Below are 25,173 nucleotides of genomic sequence, written 5' to 3'. Positions count from 1 at the left end.
CTGATTACTAATAACATAAACAGAAAAAATAATCAAATGAATTTAAGACTTGATGTCAGCATTTCACATTAAAATGCATTTGAAAAGGCTGGAATTCCATCCTAGTTGCACGGAACCTGATTTACATAGAAAACAAATTTGTAACAGCTATTCTTGCAACAGTTGATAAATTATTCTACTAATGAGCCGTCAGAATGGATTTAACCACGAAGTGGCTGAGGCACAGAAGATGTTTTCTGGGGACTGACCATCTGGGAAATGGGAAGTAACCCGAGGAGTAGGTATTTGAACCCAAGGAAAGACACGGAAGAGGTGACTGTAAACCTCATAAATTGCAAAAGGAAACAGCACTAGAGATGCTGGCGTTTTGCTCTAAGTACAAGATACAATACATAAGTTATTATTTGCTACCATTAGCACCCCTGAGGTGACGTGCTGCTCTATAGGCAAGGTCATCACTGCTGTTTCTCCTACAGTTTTCATGCTTTTTATGACACACAAATAACAAGTATTGTGTTACTTTGTGAATGTTGCTTGGAACAGATTGTTGGCATACCTTTCCACTAACCTAATTCCTACTTTCTGTTATATTTAACTTTTTCTAAAATCAAAATCCTTTTGTGATTAATCGTTCGATTTTGGTTATTACTAAGATATTTCCTATGCTGTTGTAGTTTACTAGATTCCTGGCTGAAAGGCCACCCCAGTCAGCAGGCAGACTCTTGTGTGTCCTAGTTTTTGTCTCACGCTGGAAGTCGTGGTGAATAGGCTGTTGTGAAGTTGCCTTCATTGATCCGTCCAGTTTCGTTCCACTGTTCTCTTTGCTGAAGCTGACTGAGGTTTCTCAGCATACCTACCTCCTTGTAGCCTGCAGCAACAAGCACTGCCTGTGTTTTTCTTTCCTATTCACGCGTGCTGTGGTTGGCTCTGTGGTGGTCCATGTATTTGAACTGAATTTCCTTTTTTTCCTAACACCAACTAAATAAACTACCGATCTTTGTATTGTAATATGGCTGTGTCGTGGCAGTTGCAGGGATTACCCTGTTGAGGTTGACAGTATCCCTTGGACTGCTGCTGCTGCTTCTCATTTTCATTGGACTGCTTGTCCATCGTACACAGTCAGATGTGGATTTGGAAGAAGAATTAATGTTATGGCATAGCATAACTGTGATCCTCTGAAGTACCTTAGTCCTAATGTCCCTGTGTCTGGAGTTCATGGGAGCTCTGCCTTTGCGTTAGGAGGGAACTGAGGAAGGGTTGCTACCCTGTAGTGTGTGTGTACATATAGTTACATATATTTATTTATATTTAGAATCACAGTAGACAAGACTTAAGTACCTGGTCTTTGTGGACACTTATAGTGGGATCTGTGTTGTCTGTCTTTCATAAAGTTGTTCATTTTTGGGCTTAGACAAAAGAGTATGCTGGGGCTAATCTGGCTAGACTGTGGTATGGTGCTTGCTCCAGTAATTCATCGGAAATTGTTTGTTAAAATACTGATAAGATACTGTAGAAGAATTGTGAGGTGAATAAGGAGCATGTTAAGGGGAGGTCACGTTGTTTTGTGCTCAGATGGGATGTGCTGGGCCTAAAGGAAGTTCGTTGTCTTAAGAATTGGTCTTCAGCTGACTTTAATATAATCACTAACGAACTTGGCACTGTAAGAGGGAGTATGCAAAAAAATTTGCCAGTGACATAAAGTTGGGAGATGTTGTCAGTTTAGACGAGGAACAGAGTATCCTACAGGACGAGCTGGATGAGCTTTTAAGACTTGAGTGGAAAAAGTGGACCGAGATTTCATAGCACAAGATGCGTGGCTGTGCACTCCTGGATAGATGTGAATTTTGCCCTAACCTGGGTGCTCATCTCTTGAAAATGATGGAGGAACAGGAAGACTTGAGTATATTAGCCAGTAAAATCAAAGAATATCTTTTCTGTAGTGTCCTGAAGCTCTGAAAAAAGTAGTCATAAAATCGGTGAGGTGAAGAGGTACTTGTAGTAGGAACAGAAAAGTGTTAATGCTGCTCATGTGCAAGGCAGCACCACCAAGTCCTCATGTGTAACACTGAACTACTCTGGTAGACCACGTTCAAGAAGGATGAGTATGAAGTGGAGCAGGTGTAGAAGAGGACTATGGAAATGGCAAAGGAAGAGCTGAGTTCATCTCACAAGAGGACAGTGCGAGGCTGGTTGGTTTATCCAGTGAAAGTGAAGTCTGAGAGTGGATGTAATTTCTTGTTCTAAGTACGTGAAGGGTTCATAAAGATTTGAGCGAGTGCAACTGCTTTCTATGTTAGATTGAAGACAGCACTGGGATAAGAAGAAATGTGTGTATCTTGCAAGGAGTGTGTTCAGGCTGGAAATTGGAAAACAGATCTCATTCACCAGGGGAGTAAGATTTTTGGGATAATCTTCCCATAATATAACAGGAGGCAAAATACCCTCACTAGTTTTAAGATGGACGCCTGTTAACACAAATTGGGCTCAAGCAGGGAGCCCCATGGTCTTCCTAATGAGCACAGTTTGTGGAATAACAGATTTTGTTTTTGAAAGATAAGAATGCCTAATTTTGTGTAACCTGTAGAGAACATCAGCCATCTTTCAGCCATGTTGTTTTGCCAGATGAGGAAGTTTGACACATACAGAAGTAAATCATGTCCTTGTGTTAGGAACATGGGACAGAAACTGTCACCTGGGAGAAAACAATACAATGAATACAAACATTACAGTTCAGCAAATTCAGAAGCATCTAGCAGGTCTTGGAGTAATTTTTTTGTCTAATCTGACAAAGAGTTTAATCTGTTACGTAGATGTCTTCAAAAGTAATGTTTTGAAAAGGAGCGTTAGATATGTAAGTCCTAAAACCCACCAAAGAGAACTTGTGGCATCTATACATAGCAAACATATGGAAAAAATACTAATTTTGGGGGGTTCCTAAGGTTCTGTGTTAACCCAAGATTGATCTGGGACTTCTTGCACAATGCATGAGTGGGGAAATATCAGCAAAGCCTGAGCAGAGTGTTACTGGAAGTGCCAAGTTACAGTTGTGGCAAGTGACATATACTTAAAAAGGTGTCAACTATGCAAGTTAGGAAGCATACCAGTGCTTGCTTTTGAAGAAAAAGCATTGCAGCTTAAGTGCAGTTAATTTTGCCACATATTTTTGTGACTTATAACTCATCCAGTGGAAAATCCACAGTGGTTTGTAGGCACAGTGCTCTGGGGAAGGAAAGGAGCTTGGAGATCCCGGGAGGAGGTCTAGGTCACAGAGTAACACACTTGCTTCCTTATTCTCTTGCCTGGCAGCATGTCATTTGTATTTTGAAGAGCTCTACCTCCCTGGGAATCTTCCATTGGAAAATTAATGCATGTCAGAGTAGTTATATATTTCAAAAAAACAATAAGCCCTGCCTCACATATCTCTTCTGGCTACACCCATGAAAATTGCCTAGGGGTCAAATAAAAGGGCCTGTCTGGGAACAGAAGTGGGCGAAATGTGACTGCCCAGTGAGAGGTGTCTGTAGCCCTTGCATGGTTTATGGGAGCCGAGTATCACTTAGGACAATTCAGAGGATAATGCTGTGGCTTGTGTACGCAAGCAACGTGCTTCACACGGTGTCAGGGTCGAGAAACAATAGTACACTATTACTGTGTGTTTGGTTTTAGCATGTTTGAAGAGTAATTTTGTGGCTATCTTTATTTTCAATTCGGTGTGCAAACCCGCGCCTCTGCTATCGTATGTTGACATCCTGTGATAAGAACGCTATAATTAGGAAGCTTAGTTGAAGAATTGGTTGGGGGGAATCACTTACGTTCCTGAGGTATAGTGGAACTGTCAAAAGGTAAAGCATTCCCTGACTTGCTGTGTCTTCCTAGGAGAATTTAATGGTAGACATCTTGGGTTAAATGAAAAGTACAATGCTGTCGAAAAGCAGGAATATACTGAAAGGGGGAGGGGGACAATTGTTTCTGTAGTAGTAGGTGAATGCCAAAAACTCTTCCAAAAAGGAGCATTCTGAAGAAAGGTTTTTGCTTTCTTTCTCCTGTAATAAGCTGCAATGAGAGAGGTAGCTGTAGGATCTGTAAAGCATGGACTTCACTGTAGGAAATGCATTTATTTATCACTTGTAACCAAATCTAGGGGAGCTGTATGGATTTTTTTAGTAACACTTAGAAAAATCATTTGTTTTGGGCATCTGAAATCTACTAAATATTTGCTGAATGAAGAAAGATTCCTAGACAGGCAGAAGTGCATGTGTAACGTTTTGCCTCACACTAGGATAATGGCTGCAAATTTCTAGAGCTTCAGCTGTTTAATAAGGCATTCCTTAACTCAGCCTAACAGCCAGAGCCAAGAACAGGAGAAGTGCCTATTCCCGTGCTGCTGCTTTTTCCTTTCGCCTCTCAGCCTGTTCCCTCAAAACACTTCCCTGCTCGCTAGGCTCTGATCTAGCTCAGTGCCCGTATTTCTGCGCGTTCACTGGGGCTGAGTGAGGGCCTGTCTGTAGGAAGCTGTTTGCTATATGGTTAGTAAGTAAGAGAAATTGCATTTTCTCACTACTAGCTGTATATAAATTGTTTTTTCTAAACACAGAATAGACTGCTGTATAGCTCTTTATCTAGATATTTTTTTTTTGCACATAAACCAAGAGCTAGCATTTAATCCTCGTTTAGTACTACAAATATGCCATTTCACTGACCAGAGACATAGTTAATGAATTGAGATAAAGATGGCAATATTCAGCATTGTATTTATCCTAACTTGGAAACAGCTAGCACTTTCAGGAATGACTAGAAGAGCTGTATCTCGGCACTTTCATTATCTTTGAAGACTTTTCAGTGTTTTTTGCCTCCCACAGAAGAGGAAATATTTTAACTTTTTTTTTAATGGGATGTGCTAGGAAGACAAAATCAGCAGCAGCAGTGGTACAGACTATCTGGAGGACCTTGGTCGGTAAGAAAGAGTAGCAGATGGTCTAAAGACAATATACCGAAACAAACAACAGTCCTGCACAGATTTTTTTTTTTTGTTGTTGTTGTTGTTGACATTTTGCTTTTATCAACCTTGTCTGGTTAGATTACAATCTCTTCAGCACAGGAACAAGTCTTATGTGTTTATGCAATGTTAGCACAATGGGGCCCCTATCTTGAGAAAGGGTCTTTTGAAGGCTGCTGTTACTCAAATAAATAGTGGTAATAATGATGTTCATAATGTCTGGTTTTAATTGTTGTGAAGGTTCCTTGAGCAGAAAGAGAGGTGCCTGAAATAGAACAGAAAAACGTTAAATGAAATGAGTAAATCCCAAATGATCTGTTGCGTGTGTTGCTTTTTAACTGTGTGTGTGTTTTGTAGATCTTTTGTACAGCTCCATTTTATCCAAGTGTGTATAACCACATCAGAGTTTTTACAATGGTTTGTATCAACGCACATTGTGATTTATACTTGGATAGTAAAGATGATGACTACCAGAGGTTTTTGGTTTTATATAATCCTGGCCTTGCAGTCTTGTAATTCACTTGCTGTCTGTTTTGCAGTGCAGAGAAATGATGTAAAACTGCACATAGACTTGTTTGGCTTTTCCCTTTCTACAAGTCATGGAAGCCCAGCTGTGTGGGTTGCCACCCACTCCCCCTGTGTGCATATCTGCTCATTTTCTTCTGAGGCACTGATTTGTAGTAGCCTCGTTTTTTTCCTGAGGTTTCGGTGTTAGAAAAGGAATTGAAGGCAGGGTAAGTAGGGATGAACTTGGAAATGTATGGCTATGCTGTGAAGAACGCAGCTCATTTGTGTCTAGAAATCGGGTCAGGTTTTAATTGCATTATCGGGGGTAGTTAGTGCTTAAATAGTTTGCTTTTCAATATAAAAGGGAACAAAAATTGATCTGCTATTATAATTTTCTAGCACTTATAAAAATATAGTATGTACATGTAAATGTACAATAGGTCTAAAAAGCCCTACAAACCCTTAACTACTTGCAAGGGTGCTCAATTTTCTTCTGACAAAATTAGCGTGTGTCCCCCCCAATACATGATGTGGTATATCTACGGTGAACCTCTTTCTCATTTGAGTGTTGCTGTTTTGAATAGACAGATGAGTTTTCTTCAACTTGGGCGGAAAGTAACATTTTGGATATATTTTTAATAACATTTATAAGAGTCTAGCAGATTTAGGAGCCAGAGTTCAAGCCTGTGATCATTGACAGTGCTGACTCATTCTTCTGCCTCTGACCGCCTTCCATAGCCTGAATCATGCTTTCGCCCTCATCTTTGTCCACAGAGGTTGTATGAGTGAATAACCATGTCTACTTTTCTTGCTGTACTGCACAGGGTCATTGGATTTAACTCCCTTCTTAACTGTAATTCAGGTAAAGGATTTATTGTTTCTGTGGTTGGATAATAGAATATTCAGTAATAGTTACTTAAATTCAGTTCATATATTAACAGAATTATTTCTGTTAAAGTCAGTGGAAAGGTAGCTTCCCTGGTGTCTTTTGAGTAGGAATACTCTCACCAGGAGATGCACCCAGATTGACCATAAAAGGTGTGGTTTGTCTAGTGGAAAGCAGCCCTAAGCAGTGGCAGGGAGCCTGTGGGATATGCAGTAATCATCTGAAGACGTACTACTTAGAAATGGGTGTTCATCTATCAGCAGTAGGGGTTAAGTGTCTGTTATTGGCTTGTTCTTTTTTCTGTGGTTTGAAAGAAGTTTTTGTTGTGGATTTTTTGAGTGGTCTGTATGAGCCAGGACTTTCCAGAAAACCACTTGCCTTCATCTCCATAACATACCCAAACCTCTAAATTCTATCCCTAGTTCTATTAAGATTAATTAAACCATCAAAATCATGTCAAATGTCCTTCCGTCTGTAATACTAGCTTTGCCTAGGATAAGTGTAACTAAAAAATATTTTAAAATGGAAATACCCTTCTGCTGATAGTGTTTGCATGTTTTAAGATAAGCTGTTGAAGTAATCTGCTTTGGAATAGGAGAAAAATCTGAAGATATGAACTAGGTCTTGGCTTGGTATAAAGCAGGTGATGTGAGATCAATTACAGTGTTACAGCTAGAGGCAAATTTGCTTACAGAAATCTGGGCTCCAGTTTTTATTCATAGCTGTAAGTCATGTGGAGCCCACAGCCATTGCTTGAATGAAGTTTGCTGATAGTGGAGACTTTCACTTAGCTGGTCAAGCCCACCGTAATCCTGAAAATTTTTAAATTATCTCCTTAATGTTTAAATATTTTCAGCATATGTAAGGGAAAAGCCCAGCAAGGGATGGATGGGACCACATTCATCTCTTCTTTCTTATCTCCTGTGAGTACCTCACAGCTTTCCTGCTTACATGTGTGACAGTTACTTGAAAAAATAAAATGTACAATGGATATAAAAATATCCCATGTGATGAAAATGGCTTTGGAGCCCAGCTGGCTTCATATTTTGTTTCTTCTTGAAGCTCTTGTTTCCTTTTCTCAATTTTGATTCCTCTAGTTTTTAATAGTTACAGTCTTAAAGTGAATTTTAAGATAAATGGAAGATTTAGGAAATGGGAAAGCATAGACAATCCTGTTCCCAGATAGCAAATGACGATCTTAATAATTCAGGATTCTCTTGACTCCCCATGGATTTAAAGGTGAATCGGCAGCGTGCAAAATTAGTTGCAACTACAATTCATTTCTTTGTACAAATACTTTGGTATGCATAAATACATGAGAAATTAAACAGCTGGCACAGGGCCACTGGTTTTGTGCAGATCTGAAGGCTAGGGAGGTTATTTTTTTTGTTTTGTTAATTTTTTACAAGAATAAAAGAGCTGGTTGTAGAAGGAGGTTCTGTAAAAGGCATTATTAGAAGTATGCTTCTGCAAGCTGATGGAAAGTGATGTGATTTTATACCAAGAGGAAAGATGAGCAGCAGTGATTGCTGTGTTTCTCTTCAAGTCTATCTTTTAGACGTCCCTGAGCATTGCAAATTAATCTGCTATAAAACTGTAAAAGAGACTATTACCCACTGAAATGTGAGCACAGGTCACCTCTTGTTGAGAAGATGATGTTCCTTAGTCTTAAGTTTGTTTAGAGAACTGTAACTATGCAATTCTTTCTCTTATTTCTGTTTCCTCTCTATGGCAGACATACCCGAAACAGAGTCCCACTTCTCTCTCAGCAGAAGGCTTGAGACAATTTAGTGTGTCTTGCCAGGGTTTCTCCCTCCAGCTCTCCATCTTCTGTGAACCTCTGCACGATGCTTTTTTCTCCACTTTTTCTGCAGATAGTGTCAGGCATCTGGAGAGAGGAGGGGAGGAGAACTGTGTTCAAGGAAATCACAAAATACAAACCAGAAGAAAATTCAGTGGAATAGGCCATATTCTTTAAAAAAAAACACCTCACTGCAGTGAGTTTTGACTTCCTCTGAAATCTCCAACATGGTCTAGTTTTGCCAGAGAAGCCCTGAATTACGTCACTTGCAGAAGCTGCAGAGAAGAGGTGTCCCATGCTGATTGTACTCTATGTGTTTTTTTTCATGAGAGAAGAGAAGCTGGAGAGGCCACAGAGGGACCTCTGCATTTCAGCAGGTAGCCACGTATAAAATGTGTCTTCCGTCCTAGTGAGCTGGCAGTCACCTGGGGACTTGGTCTGGACCCAGCGTGGTTTTGTGCAGGGTATCTTACAGAGATGCATACACCTTCCCCCACTGATTGATAAGATCTGTTGTTAGAGAGGTTGTTTCCCCTTTGTTGGCAAGTCTTCCGTATGAATACAGTCTAAAGATGGAGTAGCGTGTTGTATTGTATTTTATGGTACGTTGCTTGTAGTACTAGCAATCAAAGCTCGTCTCTGCATGGGAAATAATAAAATCAGATCCAAGAATTTCTTATGTCTCCTGGATGCTCCCTCCTCCTAGCATCACTGCTGCATAGGACCTTTTTAAGGTATGGCTGTGCCAATGTCTGACCCAGCTTCATACCGATGAATTATCTAACTCTACCTTCCCCCCCCCCGCCTTTCTCTTCATGTAGACTTCTGTATGGAAAAATGTTTGTACCAACTCATGTGTTGTAATCGTACTATTAAAATAGAATCGGACATTTGTACATACAGTTGCCTGTAATGAAAGTTAGGTGTTAATTTAGGAAGGCACACAATGGGGCTATTGTAATTTAGCAGTGGCTGACGTGTCTCTCAAAATTCAAAGTAGGTTGTACTATAAATATAGTCTCTTGTTTTGCAATTGACATTTTGCTAGTGGGTGGCTAATTTGAAGGGAAATAGACCAGAGATCTAATATTAATAACTAATTAATAGTTATGTGGATATTTTAAGTCTATTTTTCTGCTTATTTATAGGCATATATTATTCATCTGTGCTGTATATCCTTCTTTGCATATATATTTAATTCTGAAACTTTTGCTTCAGTAACATTCATGCTTATATGCTTTTGCAATCAAAAGCTTGAAAGCAAAGTCAGTCATATTTCTCAAAACCACTTTCTGAGGATGATGGTATCAAAATAATGGCAGTTAAACTATTCCAAGAAGAGCCTCCCTCTTGAAGCAATGTCTAAGAGGAAAGCCAACGATGCATTGCCTACATCTCACCTTAATTTGTGAGTTTTAAGTCAGTATCAGTACCATATGTTTTCCTGTACACAAAGTAAAACACAGGGCAGTTTTTAGGCCTCCATTGGAAGTGGGTAGCTCGTAGATAAACTGAAGAGGAATAAAATAAGAAGGAGCATCTCACAAGAAGCTTAATCCTTTGGGATCAGAGTAAAACATGCATTCAAGTGCACACTGCTTCTCATGGCACATGGGTTACTGTACCAAAGAGATGTTATGTTCTGGTTTGCTCTGATGGGACAAATTTCAACATAGGTTTATATCTCTTCTACCTAATCACCTTGCCTCCTGTCTTCTGTCTCGCACTTAGACTCATTTGTAAATTGGTAAGTGTGTGATACTTGTTCTTTTAATGAATTCTTAAATGAGTTTGTAATAAGGCAGGGAGATTATGTGATAGATGCATTATACTTTGAATGTGTTTGATATTTTTAAATCTGGTTTGTGACATACCCAAACATTTTAAAATGCATTCCGCTAAACTGGATAGAGCAGTGCTGCGATACCCCAGGCTGTGACTGCTGGTTGTGAAATTTGTGTGCATCATCTTTGCATCTTGTCCCTCTTGTGCGAGTATCTTTGCTGTGAGTGCTCAACTCATGGGGAACAAAAAATTTTTTTCCCCGCTATCTAAAGGGTTGACATCATTCATTGAGCTAGCTGTCCTAGGAGGTTTACACTGTGTCCTAGAAGATGCTAGCTATTGCTGGATTGAAACCCTTCTGGCTGTTATATGTGAAACTCACCTGTTAGCAGAAGCAGCAGCAGTACCTTTGACCACATGCTGTATCTTCTGTGTTAAGGTCTTCTCGGCATTTGTTGCAAGTGTGAGGAGAAAACAGTGTTAGTGCCACCCGTCTAACAACAAGCAGATGTACTTTTCTGTCTTTTAATACCCTGTACTTTGGAGGGTAGGGCACTACAGCTGTTTGCTTGTTGGAGGGCACGGTTGTCAGTGATGGAGGAGGCATAGTGCAGGGCTTTGAGCTTTCATAGCCCTCCTGGGCTTCCAAAGGTGAGGAGCTGTTTATATTTTTTCTCTGCTGCCGGTCTCCCCAAAGCTGTGTGTCTGCATGTATTCCAGCACAGTTCATAGCACCATCGTTGTGAAAGAAACAGTTAAGGATAGACAGAATCTCTGGAGCACGCTTCTTACTTCTGTTTCCTTGCAGATATTAAACAATTTCAGTTTTAAGGTGTTATTTTTTTCTAGCTCTAATGTATTTTACCATGCACAGTACCGCTCTGGGCAGAGAACCAACATAAAAACAACTTGTGTTACTGATGCAGCGAGCTTAACTGGAGAGGCTGGTGTCTCCAGCATCCATCACTTGAGATCCAGGCCATTTCAAGAAGTGCTTAAGGTTCAGTTATTCTCCATTGATGAAATGTGGCTGGTAGTGTTTGTCCAGATCACAGTGGTCGAAGGACGGACACTGCTAAAGCATTTGCCTGTTGTGGTGGGAGTTGTGTATGTAGGCAGATAATGAGGCCCATGTTTAAACTGCGGGACACTTGAAGCATGATTTTCTCATTTCACAGTCAGTGTGAGGCATGTTGGGAGTGACTGTCAGGGGTTTGTTTTGCAGTGTTTGTTCCCGTATATTTTTCTGACTCTTTGCATGACAGTCCTTATTCTTACTTTCAGTTCCATGTGACTCGGGGAATATTGTATCTATGCATGTGCTTATTGCATGTTGACCTGTATGTAATGTAGTCCTGTTGATTTTACTGTAATAATGAGAATCCATCACAAGGTGCACACTTAATCTGCCAAGATCTATAGACAAATTTTAAGATTTTGTAGTAGTTTAAAAAACCCCTAACCTCTAATGTTAAAAATTTACAAAAATTCTCTTGCATTTCAAGTGGCAACTTCAATGTTTTCTCCTCTGCTAAGAAGCATATCTGCCCCTGGGCAATGCCGCTTGTCCTAGTAATATTTACTTCCTAATCTTTTCTATCAAAAATAGTAAACTGTATTTGTCAAAGCTATATTTGTGGCCTAATAGAGCAGGCCACAACTCTTTAAGCATCTTAAAAATTACCTGTATGCCAATCCTGGTACTGCAGTGAAAGCATCTGTCAAACTCTGTGCTCTGGGAATATTAAGCAATAATTCCTGTACAAAGTTCTTGTGTTTTGAACTGCTGCTGATCTACCAACAAATTCAAGGAACTTCAGCTGCCCCAGTAAGAATTGCTGGCAAGGGCAATAGGCAGTTACGTGTGTTGGAATTAAAAGAGTTAAGTTCCTCAGTAACTGTCACACCTACATAAACATTGAGGTACAGAACCTTTTAATTGCTGGGTTTCATGTTTGGTTTGGGATGTATAGACTTGAAATACATTTTCCCATCTGAATGGATTGTTTACCTTTTCTTCTTGAGTTTGTCTCTTGTTCCTTTCAGTATCTCAGTACGTTTCTTCAGCGTTTAGAGGTCTCAAGATGGTATTTTGCTACACAAACAAGTACCTTTCTGAATAGCACCAGAAATTAGTGTCCTTTTGCAAACATTTTTTTAATCTCATATTATTAAAGGCCCATTGAGTCTGAAAATTAAGTAATGTAACTTTCTGCAAACACGCATATTTTTCAGTGTAATTGGAAGATGTTTTGGATTACTGTCTTTAGGCCTGTACAGCCAAGAAACCAATTATAAGCATGGTTAGAAAGCGATAGCGTGCATTAGTCAGATTATAACAAGATTCCAATAATGTAAAATTGCTGCACGACAAATTAGTTTGTATAGATTTTGACAGTCCTTTTGCCTTTAATAAACTAAATTATTAAGCAATGCACAGCTGCAGTGCTTCCAAAATTGGAGAAAAATAGAATCATATTTCCTTGTGAAAATCTTTTCCATAGAGCAGAACCACAGGGGTTGGTAAGCTCGGTTTGAGTTGTTTGGTTGGCTTTGTGAATCCATCTGTCCCAAGATGATTTTTGTCTCCATAAGTAGATTATACGTACGTTACAACTGCTACTTGAAAGACTTTGTTAGGCACCTTCTTTTTGCTGTTAGTTTTGACAGATGCCTCCACAATCTCTTGGGCTCCTATTAAGTAAATGAAGGTTTGGGGGTTTTGCAATGTAATTTATGAGTAAGTGGTGACTAGATTAATGCTACCTTCTTATTTTCACTACAAACCTAAGCCAAGAGTTTTAACTCAAGTCTTCTGAGAGAATACAAGAGCTATCTGTGTTGTAACTCCATATACCCATTGAGTTGCATCTCTGAAATCCAAGAACCTGCCTTTCCCTCTAGTAAAGTGTTACTACAGTGCTATAAAATAACAGAAAATATACCTGAATCCTAGAAAGCAGGCTATTCAGTCAGTAGCTTTATTATGCTTTCATGTTGTGAGCTATGTTCCAGCTGCAGGTTTGAAAACCACTGTGGCTGCCAAATGATGTTTGTATCTATATTGGTGAGTCTCTATTGCAGTGATATGAACTTTAATTAGATATGACATACTTATGATACAACCTGCTTTCTGCCCAATTTAGAACAAAATCCCACTATTTTTACTTGCATACCAAGTAAGATGAAGCCCAGTTTGAGGGGTGTGCTCCATTCCAGAAGTGCCACTTGATATTTATTTGAAAGGAACAGAGGCTCCCGCAAGACACGGACACTGCCCAGCAGTTTGGCTCTTGCCTTCTCACAGCCCAAGAGCAGCGAGGGCAGACCTTATTTCTGAGTGTCTTTGACTGCTGTCACTTGCGGTGTTTCAACTCTCACACTTTTCTCCTGGGAGAACACGGCGACATTGGCTTAACAGGGGTGAACGGAAAGATGAAGGCTGCTCGTTTTCTGTATTTGTGGTGGGGTTGAACCTCTGGTCATGAATTCAGAGGCAGGCACGAAGTATGTAGCAGCCCTCTGCTCTGGGAACGGTGACAGTGATAATGGTTGATGCCATAAAGTAAGCTGCTCGAGATTATATGTAGAATGACAAGGGGGCAGAAAAAGATATTTACTACATTTTAAAATGGTAAAATTGAGGATTTTCAGGAATGAGAAAGAAGACCAGCTTTGCAGTGCTTTTGAGTGGCTTACATTTTGAAGGCTGCTTTTTCAGGAGAGAGAGTTCCAGAGATATTTTTTAATGAGTATGCGAAGTAGTGCCTGTAGCATTTGCAACACCAGTTGTGAAACAGGACTAGTAGAAGCAACCTTTAAAAAATGAAATGCTCCTGCCTTCCAGTTTGGTAAAAATCATTCCTGTGTTTGATTTTCTTCACTGAGAAAAATAAAACTTGAAGGCTTTAGGCCAAGCAGTTTGAATTATGATCAGGCCAAAGAATTGGATTCTCTCTCAAATAGAAAGAATGAGAATTGCATTGTGTTGTTTCCAAAATAGTCTGACCGAGTAACTTTATAGAAATGTATACAAGTAATATCATGTGATAGGCGGTATATAAGCAGTCTATGAAAAAACAGCAATACATACCAGTTTTTTGGAGGTATGCTGCAAAATACTAAAGAAAGGAAGGAATGGAAAAAAGCCTGTCTTCCATGCATAAAGAATAATGGGACAACAGGAAATGCAAGTCACTTAGCTCCAGTTCTTTAATTCCTGCGTCATTTTCATTTAGTGTTTGAAAGACATCTCATCTGAAGAATGCGCAACACAATAAAGCTCAGAAACCTGTCTCCTCAGTGTACCGAAGCTCATACAGATGTACACACTGCTGCTTCCTTGATGTGCTGTCAGCAGCTAGTCAAATGTAAGACTTTCTGAGCATCATCAATGCTCTCTGAAAATATCCTCTGCACTGGGAATACACGACTTCTTAAGTCGTTAAAAGGATGAATTACGGAAATTACAGTGGATGAGGAAGAGAAGATGCCTGTTTGCTTGGGACGTTGCCTTGAGGTAGTCAAAGCAGAACATGAATGTTTTACAGATAAAGATCTTAAACTTCATAGTTTCTTTTTCAGAACCTGGAATAACTTTTGCTAACAAGTAATGTTTACTAGTACAGTTACACTTGAAGATGCAATATTGTTGAAGCTTTGCTTATCTCTATAGCATTTTAATCCATGTCTGGTTGTCATCTACCTGGGGAGCTTTATGGATCATGTTAGTTGGGCTGTAAATTTACAGGTTAAAATTTTCCTGGTTTTTTGGTTGGTTGGTTGGTTTGTTTTGGTTTGGGTTTTTTTTTTTTTTTTTTTTCCCCTTGATTATGGTTATGACCCAGAGACTTCTAAACTTCCATAGTACTCAAACTTCCCTGTGTACATTTTAGCGTATCAGAACAATCTCGCTCAGAGTCCCTTTTGGTCGGATTAGAGCTGTTAGTGGTTTTGAAGTCTTAACTCTGCGATGAGTGTTTGTGTTTTGTTCTGAAATTACTGTCTGCTGTTATCAAGGAAATAGCACTTTTATCATGTTTACTTTGTGATCATAAATATTATTCAGTGAATTGTGTTCTTAAACTTTGCATGCGATAAATGATTTATTGTCAGTTTAACTTCTGATGCTGTGTTTGGTTGTACTGTGTGTAAGCTTCTGAATTATAATGAAATGTTTAGCAATCAATGCAGTCAGATTTGCTTACGCTTCTAGAGTGATTCTAAGAGGCAACATGAATTTTTCAATGCAAGACTCTGGTTTATTCCAAGTCACTTCTCCTGTTAGTCGTGTTTTTTCTCAGCTGTGGCAAAAAGTGGTGCTGTTTGCAGAGTCAAAATGGAAAAGCAAATCTTGGTTTTGCAGATGAACCAACCCTTATTTTGTTAATGTATTACTTGGATTTCAGTTCTGCTGGTGACATTTGTTGGTTGGATGGTCTTTGAAATAGGGGGATTAGAGGGAATAAATCGTAGTGAGCAGATCAAGTATCTCAGTGGTAACATTTGGGTTTATGCAAACGGAGGGAGAAGCAGACCAGAAATTACGCTGCACTCACAGGACAGACTAAAAATAAGGCCTTATTCGTGCATTGAGCTCGCATGGCTTTAAGTTCAAGAGAGAGACTTACATTTTCATTTAATGTCAGTTTATACTGAATTATTTTTCTGTACACACGCTTTTCATTGGCTTGGTAGCAGTCTTTGCTATAGTCGTGCTCTTCATACAGGAAGAAAACAACATCAAATACTATTAACAGGTGGTCTAGTGGGGAAGACAGCAGTAAACACTACTTCCTGAAAGCAAATCATTCCTCTCTCCCAAACGGGCCATATGCAATTTATAAAATGCATATCAGTACTTTTTATGAGTACATAATTTACTTTTCTGTCTTTTTTCCCCTAACTATACATGATTTATTAACAAAACAAGCAAAAACCCTAGACAGTCATTCAAAAAAGAAATGTTACTTGTTTGTTGAAAATCAATTTTTGATTATTTTTTAAAAATGGCATTGACTTAAGAAGTCCCAATCTAATAGTAGTAAGGATTTCAGCTACAAGTCATGGAAGAAAAGAATCTGTGATGGAAATTGCGGTCCAAAAGCTTGAGAGGGTTGCAAACAAAGCTATCCCTTTAAAAGATTAAGTCAATTTAGTTTAGATAGCTATATTGCTGCAATTTAGAGAAGTACAAGACACTTTTCCCCTGTGTTTCTTTCAGTTAGCAAAATGGAAAAGGTTGTGGAAAAAACCCCACCCCTGAAATGGGTAAATAGGACTCCGTGCTGATAGAGGAGCACGCTCTAGTGGCAGATTAATCCAGCGTGGCCTTCTTGGGTACCCTGGCTCCCAACTTCACCGATACTAATAAACTACAAGGGAGAGAGTGACATTTCACAGAATCCTTTTAAATCTATCGTTTCTGTTGCTGTCCTGTGCCAAAATAAGTGCAGTATGTTTACATGTGGCATCATCACGTGTATTGGTGGTAGTATGATAAAATTCCTGCTCTGTAATTAATCTTGAAATGGGGAAGTAATGTATATTTTTGTGTACTGTTTTTAAATGTATAGCTATTTTAAGCTCTAGAGGGGAAGATTTCATGCTCACGATGCACAAATTCTTACGGAGCGTGAGCATTTTAGTAACAGATACAGTCGTTAAGCTTGCCAGTGAGCGTCATGTAACATGTTGGGTCCTCAAAATCATCCACATTTTTGCAGTGTTTTCTGTTCCTGTCCTCTCCCTGAGGCTGGTAAATCTCTTTAGCCCTTCACTTCCTGCTCAACTCTGATTTTTTTTTTTTTTTTTTTTTTTCTTTAATGAGACTGTAGGTTTTCAGTTTGATTCTTTTCAGATTCTCTGAAAAATACATGTAGATAGGCATCTTGTAAGAAAGAAAAAAGACTAATCATGTACCTACAAAACAATCTGCAGCATTACTGCAGAGTCAAAGTCTGAAGAGTGGATGTAGTAAAGGAAATCCTACCCTGTGATTATAGGTGAGCACTCTGTGATGTGCTTCATTTCATCACATCGCTTGGTAGGAATATAATTAAACATGAAGTTTTTATCCTACATGCTAGAAATTCTGTTCGTATCACTAACATACTAAAAAAAGGGGGTGAGGGGAACATATTTTCTCTACGTAATGTGTCTTTGCAGCACAGGCAGTAAATTCTACTGATACTTATTAAACAGAATAAAAGTGTTTCCAGGATAAATATAATTTAGGGGATTCTCTGAAGGTTACCTTATGTGGTGCAAGCGACTGCAGAAGTAGCTGGCTATTAGGGTCCATCTGAAAAGTTACTTTAGTCACTTAGCCATTCTTAAAGGATCTGCTAAGTTGGGCCATGCATCCAATTCTTGCTGTGCACCTCTCAGCCCTCTCCATCCCGTGGCAAATTAGTTAACTGTAAACAGGTTTCTTGGTGTTGTTGTAGGGAGGCTAATGCAATGATGAATTTCTGATGCTCTGTGTATGTTGTGTTTTTGTGTATGCTCTGTGGGGAATTGTGGAGAGGAATGGAATTCCTCTTAAGGCAGCTTCTGTTGAGGCTGTGGTGGTACACTGCTCTGCTGTAGGGCCTCCTGGGTCTTCCTCCCGTTTGGTGTCATTTTGGGGGTAATACCAACTATTTTCTTGAAACAGTTTACTCAATGAATGAAACATACTCAATGTAGAAGTAAAATTTACAAAGTTCAAAGCATGTTAAGTGTTGAAACTTATTTCTCCCTCTTGTTAGTTCAGCCAGCAGGATCAGCATGCCCTTTTAATGACCTTTGCACTATCATTCATCTTAGAGTTAAACTTTTATGTGTTTTAAACTTTGCTTCTGATTTTTTTATTATTATTATTATTATTATTTTAATTTAAATTTTAGCAATACAGTTGATACATACAATCAAGGCAGTAATAGCCTAGAAGAGAATTAAAATTACATTAATATAGGGCCATGACCTTTTCACTTACCTTGTGAGCTACTGTCAGTAAGTGTTGTTACAGGGAAGGACCAGGATGCTTTTCAAGTCCAGGGTGGTGGTACTGGAGTGTTTTTCATAGAAATGTATTAATGAATAAACTGACTTTATTGTGAGGAAGCTGGCAGTCTCCAATGCTTTGTAGCATTTACTTCTCACACATCTAGGTCATAGCATTTGTATCTTCTCATTCTGAAAAGTAGAACCATGAATATGTAAATATTAATTAAACAAATGCTGCAGTTTCTCTGTACGTGGAGGCTGTAGTGCCATCAGTGGGTGTGGCATTCTCCTTTCTCTCGCCCAGGGCTCTTCCCATATTTTAAGAGACAAATGACCATTCAGCTGTCAGGGACTCTGCAGGAAGGAGGGAGAGGTTTATTTGAATCTTTTGGGAATTTAAACATGGAAAATGATCACTGACCAAAATATTCTGTAATTCCTCAATCAACACAAGGAAAAAACATTTCCAAGTCTTTTTCAACTTAGTAACAGACTAAATAGCTGAGGGTTTCTTAGAGGTCAATGATTATTTTAAAGATGAGGCAAAGTCTTAAATGCTACATGCTGTTTAAGGCATGTGTCGCCTTCCTTGGGTTTAGTTCTTGTTTTAAGGAGGTATTTGGAAAGTGTCAGTGTTACTAGTAATGCATTTTGTGGCCTTTGTGGCTGGAGTTTGGTATTTAGAAAATAGCTTGCTGTTTTCCTGAGCTGCTTCCATTTGGGGCAAGATTATCTGTTTTACTATTAAGTATGTTCTGCTTCAAACAGTATTTTTTTGATATGTGGATTCTTTTTTTTGTGGTGCCCAGACAGTCTGCCTGTGCTCCTACCTTTAAACCTTTCTCCTTAATCTCTTTGTTTATGTAAAATCACTCTTAATGATATAATCTGTGATGAATATTGGTGGTAGGAATCGATGTGTTATACAAATACAGAATGGGTAATTGTTCTGATCACAGGTGCATAATGTACTTAACTCCTAGGGAGTGTTGGAAGTTTTCAAGTCACTTGGAGAAATTAACTCCATGAGGGTATTTTAAGGATCCTTTCATATAACATATTCATTTAAAGTTATTGGTGTTAAGTTCAGATCCAAAGTCATCAATTTTGAAAACACTGGGTGGTTTGATCATGGCCTTGTGCTTCCTATTTTTTTATCTTCCTACTGAATCATTTTAGTTACGTACTTTAGCTAACACATAAAGTAAGGTACTGCATCAATACTTCGACGTTTATAAACTTTAATCTGGATTCTCATAAAGTTTCCCTTTGTCAGTATGGGCAGCCAAAAAGAACAGAAATTCCTTTAAAGCTAATGCTCTGTTCTGTGGTAGGGTTTTGTTTTCAACAAAAAAAGTGAGAAAAGCATAGACTTGAAACTGTACCTGTACTTTTTGGGAATATTTTCCATGTAAGTAATTGAAAGGTGGTCTTTAATTTTGCTTGATTATTTTCTCATCTAAGCATATATTGCAATCGGTAGGAAACAATGTTGTTTTAATGCTTTAGTAAAAAGACTGGTAGAAAAATAGCTTTTATCCTTTTTTCATCCTTTAAAATAAATATTGATAGAAACTATCATAATATGGTTTGTGTTACAGGTGGTGTAATACCAAGGGCTGTACTGCTGCCACATCACAATTTTGTGGGGTTTCAGAGAGTAGTTCTGGTAAGGACACTCAATTATCTATTTATTTGTCATAAAAGTAGACTGATAGTTTGGTACAATTTAGTATTAGTAATTGCAATTATGTGCATTTACAGTATTTGTTAGGTATCAGTTTCTGCAGCCCGCTGAATCTTTTCATTAAGTGTTCTTTTATTCAATGGTCTTCAACAGCTCCTTTTGGAGCTGTTATTGTCTCATGTAAATCTGTATTAATTTCATGGAGAGTTGTTACGGTATAACACGTCAGCTCACAGCATGGAAATATTAGTAAACAGACCTTTTGACAAAACACCTTGTAAAAACTATTGTCTACTTGAAGTGTGGAGTGGCTATTGTTTAGTTTGTATCAGTTTTTAAAAGGGGGAAAACTTACTGTGTTTTGATTATGGTATGGTTGGTTTTTTTTCAAGTGCTAAAGTCGTGGCTTCCTAAAGGAAAATAAGAATATGTGGTTCAGAGAGCAAATATCCACACGATGTGCTGTTACTGGTCTCCTCTTCTTAAATTTAATGTACACTCACAATTTTGCAGTTATTTTCTTTAAATGCATGCAACTGCGATCCCTCTATCATTTCTTTTGATTTTTGCATACTTTCCTTAAACATATTTCCTTATCTCTTCTCCATGGCTAGAGTTGCAAGGGAGATGAAATTACGTGTTTTTTTTAATGAAGGAAAAATGCATTCTGAACCAGTCTACCAACAGCCATGCATAAGTATTGTGCAAGAGCACAATTGAGTATTTGTTCTTTCGGCAGTAGATAACAGATACCACATTGGTATCTGTAGACTTTTTAATATACGCTGTAATTTAACAAATGTCTTGTGGGTGTAGCAGATGTCTGTCTTTTTTTAAAAAAAAATCACAATCCTTAAAAGTTTTTAGCAAGCTCTGTGTATTATCGTAGGTCTGTAGAGGGCCCTCGAAGACAGAGGGAGTTTGTTTTAGCAGCCCTTCCCTTGGAAGCAGACACCACCCCCCCCCCCCCCCCCCCAGGCAGAGGAGGATGCTGCTGACTGTTCTTTATGGCCTTGCTCTTGCAGGAACTATTGTACTGGCTCTGCTCCAACAAATCACTTAAGCAATTGAAGTCAGTTGGACTAGAATATGTTCAAATTCTTCTTCTGGATTGATGTGTATCTATGCATACTTTCACAAGTTCTCTTTTTGGTTTTTTTGTTTTTTTTAAACAAGGTGGGGTACACAAGAACTTCTCAATGGGGTTCTGTAGTCATTGTAAGAAGCTAGTAGATCTTTCTGTGTTGGAGGTATTGGGGGGAGGGGGGCCCTTGCTTGAGGAGGCTCTGGAGGCTGATAAATTAGGGAAGCAAAAGGATGCGATGTGAAGACGCAAGTGAATTGGTGTAAAGACCGAAGCCATTTTCCCTGCTGTCGTTGCATTGGATTTGGTCTATCTAAAATACTTGGGCATGGTACTATTCACACTATATGGTTGCCAGCCCTGTAGGCATGTAATACCTTGAGTATGCACAAATCATGCATGTAGACTTACATTAGAGTTTCTAAATCTTGGAGTGGAAGAAAATAGGCTTTCAGATTTGTATGAGCAACGGCATTGTGAAGTTTTGAGTATCATTACTCAAGAATGTTAAATGACAATTCTGCAAAGTAAAGAAATCACAGCTTTATAAATATTGTAAGAAAAGAAAGATGATGGGAGCTCTTTGGAGTCTGAGAAATACTGAAAATTTTTCAAAATGTTGTGAGCAATTTGTGCAGTACTTATTAAAGTATAATGTCATCTGGAGAAGTCATGGACTTCTTGCTCTCTATCATCTCTTTGTTTTCAAATAATGCTCCTATTACTGGAAATGGGTGAGCAGAATTGTTCATGTGTGAAACCTGTTATTCCAGTGTTTGAGGTATGGTAAAGGTAACCTAACATGGTGGGTTTCTTTTTTTGAAAATCCGTCCTATCTAATGTGTTTAAATCTGAACTAGCAGAAGCAGTTACTGTGATTGCTTAATTCTGCAAAAGATAGAGTAGAGGTCATTTGTGGGACAGTTTGAAGACCATTTCAGTGCAGCTGCCTGTGTAATAGTAGCCTGCAGTTATAAGACGTGGTGTGTTTCCATCTCTGCTGATGTTTTAACTTGACTAAGCAAAACTGTTTTCTCTACACAAAGCTGTGATCATGTTTCCAACTGCACGGTAGAGGAGACTGTTTAATTCAAAACAGCACCTTCTGATGGGGTGGGGGTGGGGAAGCCTCATCGGACAGACAGATGATATATCTTCAGCTTTTGAATAGTTTGCTTCAAAGGGGATTAATTCAAAAATTAGTGAGGACAGATGTCTGATGTTGACCTAAGCAGTCAGAAAGAAGAGGAAATGTCCTGGGTTTGAACTTTTTATCTTAATTGGATCTTTTGTGACTTTCAGACCATTTGATAAGAGTTGCTTCAGTTAGACTCTCTTGCTTCTACTGTACAAAGGCAACAGTTTTAATTTTTAAGGTTTTTATGGATGTGTGTGTAGGCACTCGTGTAAGCATTTGCATACAGCTTTGAAGGATGCTAACCTTGCAAAAGAAAACTTTTATACACAACAGGCTGCTTTGGTATAGCTTTTTTATATGCCATGTGCTATACGGAAAAGGAGAAGTGGCATTCTTTTAAACCATCTTTCAAATTTTTTTTGAAACTCACTGTGTATCCCTCTACAGGTGTGTTCAGGTTCCTTTCACTAGCCAGACCCTCTGTACATGCCAAATTAGCAAGAAGAACATTTGGTAGGCTGCTTTAATCTTCTAAGATTAAGAGTTCAATTGCTTCTACAGATACAGGTGACTTTACAATATGCAGGAGCCATCTGGGGCTGTGTTGTGGCAGGCATGTTCATCGGATCTCTGTGAATTTTTCCTTCACAGTAGTATAAATATTCCTCTAGACTTAAACACTGATGAAGTATCAGAATTTGGCATTTGTTCAAAGTTGTCCTTGGTCTAGGATAATTTGAGTTAGGTAAAATATTCTATTTTCAACAGACAAGGGAAGAAGCTTGTTTTTATTTTTTAGGGCATTTTGTGAAAGAAAAGAGTGCTCTTGATGATTCAGGTATTGGAACAGCTCCCAGTAAAAAAAGGATATATTGCAGGGTATGGAAAATCTGGTCAAGGATGATGACTGTATTGCATGTCTTTTCTATGTATTATAGGCATATCACCTCAGCATATATGCTATTCTTAATATTCTGCCAAAAGACCCTTGATACAGCTTCATTTAGAGAAAAAAAATAAGCAGATGCGGGAAGGGGGACCAACTTAATGGCTAGACAATCTTTGGAGGCGTGAGTGAGTTTTTCATTAAACATATATACCTAAAGGGAAAAATCAATACTGTTTCTTAAGGAAATTCAGGTATAGCTGATACTGATGGAGACATTCTCTGCCAAAATACATCACACTGAGGCCTAGACAGTACAGTTTTGCTCATGAAAAATTACACAGTCAAACTTTGATGTGTGGTATAGAGTAAGGTGTAGAGATGTGGAGATTGAATGTCTGCATTGAAGGTGATTATTGTAGCAGAAACTGAAAATTATGTAAATTAAGAAAAGAGGTACTTGCAGGCTTGGAAAACAATCTAGTCCTTGTTGCGGAGTTACTGGGGATGAGGTGCTTTTGTTGGAGCTACCTGTGTCCTGGCAAGGGTCTCATGTCTGCAGCTCAGCTTGTGTAGCTGAGTGTCCAGTCCCACACTGGCAGCTGGGGCATGGGTCTGCAAGTCACTTCGCTGCCTTTCTCATTCTTTGGTTATTGCCTCGCTGCCTCCTAGACCCTGTGCGGCAGATGCAATGAGAGCCGTGAGACACCAATGATGATGGGTGACCCAAGAATGCCCAATCTTTTATTTCAGTAAAAGTAAAGTAGTACTCTGCCCTCGTGACCTATGCCAGCAACCTTTATAACCTGCTGGGTACTGCCACCTCCAGAGCTGTCTCAGGCACACATGCCTGCTTGCCCAGCTGCCTTGGCTGGTGCAGCATCTTAGAGATGTTGCTTGGGTTGCTCTTGCTTTATTTTTCTATTACTTCTTATTAGATCACATCTGTATTGCGGATGAGTATATAGTGCAGTGAAAGAAGAAATAAGAATTTCACATTGGTCTCACATTTTTGTTATTTTAGATTGTAAATAGAAAATAAGACAGGTATGTTGATCATGCTGTGTCACAGCCTAAGACGATTGAATGACTGCATGCTGTCTGCGGCTACAATGGGTTGTGTATTCATGAGTGACCATGCCCAGTCTCCTTAGGAGAGCTGAGATCACGGATATTAAACTCTTACTCTAATAATTGATTTAAATTTAACAGGTAAGAAGAGCTTTGACGCTTTGAATACCAAAAATAATGTTTGTCAGCCGGTGTTTGTTTCTTAATTTATGTCGTGGGTTTTGAGAGACAAGTCAACTTGGTCTTAGGAAGTACTCAGGAAAGGCAAGCACTTTACATCCTGTTCTTCGTTAGAACAGATGAATAAGGCTTCTAAGTGATTTAGGGGTTTCTGGAAAAATTAGCTACCTAATTTCATAGTTCACCTGAAGTTTAAATCTTGAGGTGCTAAAATAAGTATGGTTAGTTTCTGATCCATTTCAATGGTCATTTTTCTAAAATAAATTTGTGTTAAATTAATTTTAATTAGTCCATCTCTCTTTGCTGAGGAATGCTCTGATTTAATAATTTCTTCCTGCTAATTAGTCTTTAACTGAAAAAAAAATATCCTAGGTGGAGATGGTTTCTTATTGCCCTTTTGCACTTGATCTTGTTGGCATTAAGTGATCTCTGTTGTTTAAGCTCAGCCACTGCAATTTTATTATTCTTGAATAAAAATGTGCTATAGTTCTAAGACAGTTTTTAAAGACTCAGAGCTGCCATTTGCACTTGTTAATACTGCTGTTGCATTTGATTTTATTTGGGAATAAAAGTGGTGTTGTAGGTGGTGTTGGTAGAGTGGTTATGGGGAAAGGATGTCTTTTTTTGTAGATTAGCGATCTAATATTGCAGGGATCGTGGAGGAGGGTGGGAGTAGATATATCTAATACAGATTCACAGGTTGGGTTTTTTTTAAGTTCATATGACCAACTGCAAAACCATGTTATCTATTATTTTTGGTTTTGCAAAAGGTTGGTTTGTTTTTTGGGTTTTTTTTCTGTTTTTAAAGGTTCTGAACTCATAATGGTTATTTACCTGCGGACTCCCACAAGCTCATTTTGGGCTGCTTTAGTAAACAGGGCTGGATGTGAAAATGCTTGGGTAAAGGAAAGAGTTGAGGTTTTAATCTGAGGGTAAACTTTATAAGCTTTCTTTAAAACTCTCAATTCATGCATAATGCTGCAGTCAGTCATGAGTTACATGTCTTTAAATCTTTTGAGGTGAACATCTTGGGGCTAGAAACAACTTGTCAGTTTACATTTAATTTATTCCAGGGTTTAGGTTATGTTTCATGGCTGTAGAGAACCTTGAACACTAAATATGATGAATGTTAGCACATATTTTCAATACCAAATTCTGCTGTC

At 38.7% G+C, this 25,173-nt stretch overlaps 1 protein-coding gene across 10 annotated transcripts in view; it reads left to right on the top strand.

The window, feature by feature from the left end:
- Window positions 1-25,173, top strand: part of TBL1XR1 (TBL1X/Y related 1) — a 117,996-nt gene that overhangs the window by 58,233 nt on the left and 34,590 nt on the right. For 4 of the 10 annotated variants that reach the window (XM_056358357.1, XM_056358358.1, XM_056358359.1 and 1 more), the window contains exon 3: window positions 19,566-19,633. The exons of 3 other annotated variants lie outside the window; for them this stretch is intronic. The gene's annotated coding sequence lies outside the window, so the exon portion shown is untranslated. Of the gene's footprint in view, window positions 1-8,263; window positions 8,568-19,565; window positions 19,634-25,173 lie in introns of all 10 variants that reach the window. 3 more of the 10 variants (XM_056358361.1, XM_056358362.1, XM_056358364.1) reach the window with 2 other exon arrangements.

The sequence above is a fragment of the Falco biarmicus genome, chromosome 13 (genome assembly GCF_023638135.1).
Source record: "Falco biarmicus isolate bFalBia1 chromosome 13, bFalBia1.pri, whole genome shotgun sequence".
Taxonomy (NCBI): domain Eukaryota; kingdom Metazoa; phylum Chordata; class Aves; order Falconiformes; family Falconidae; genus Falco; species Falco biarmicus.
This window is presented reverse-complemented; position numbering and strand designations above follow the sequence as displayed.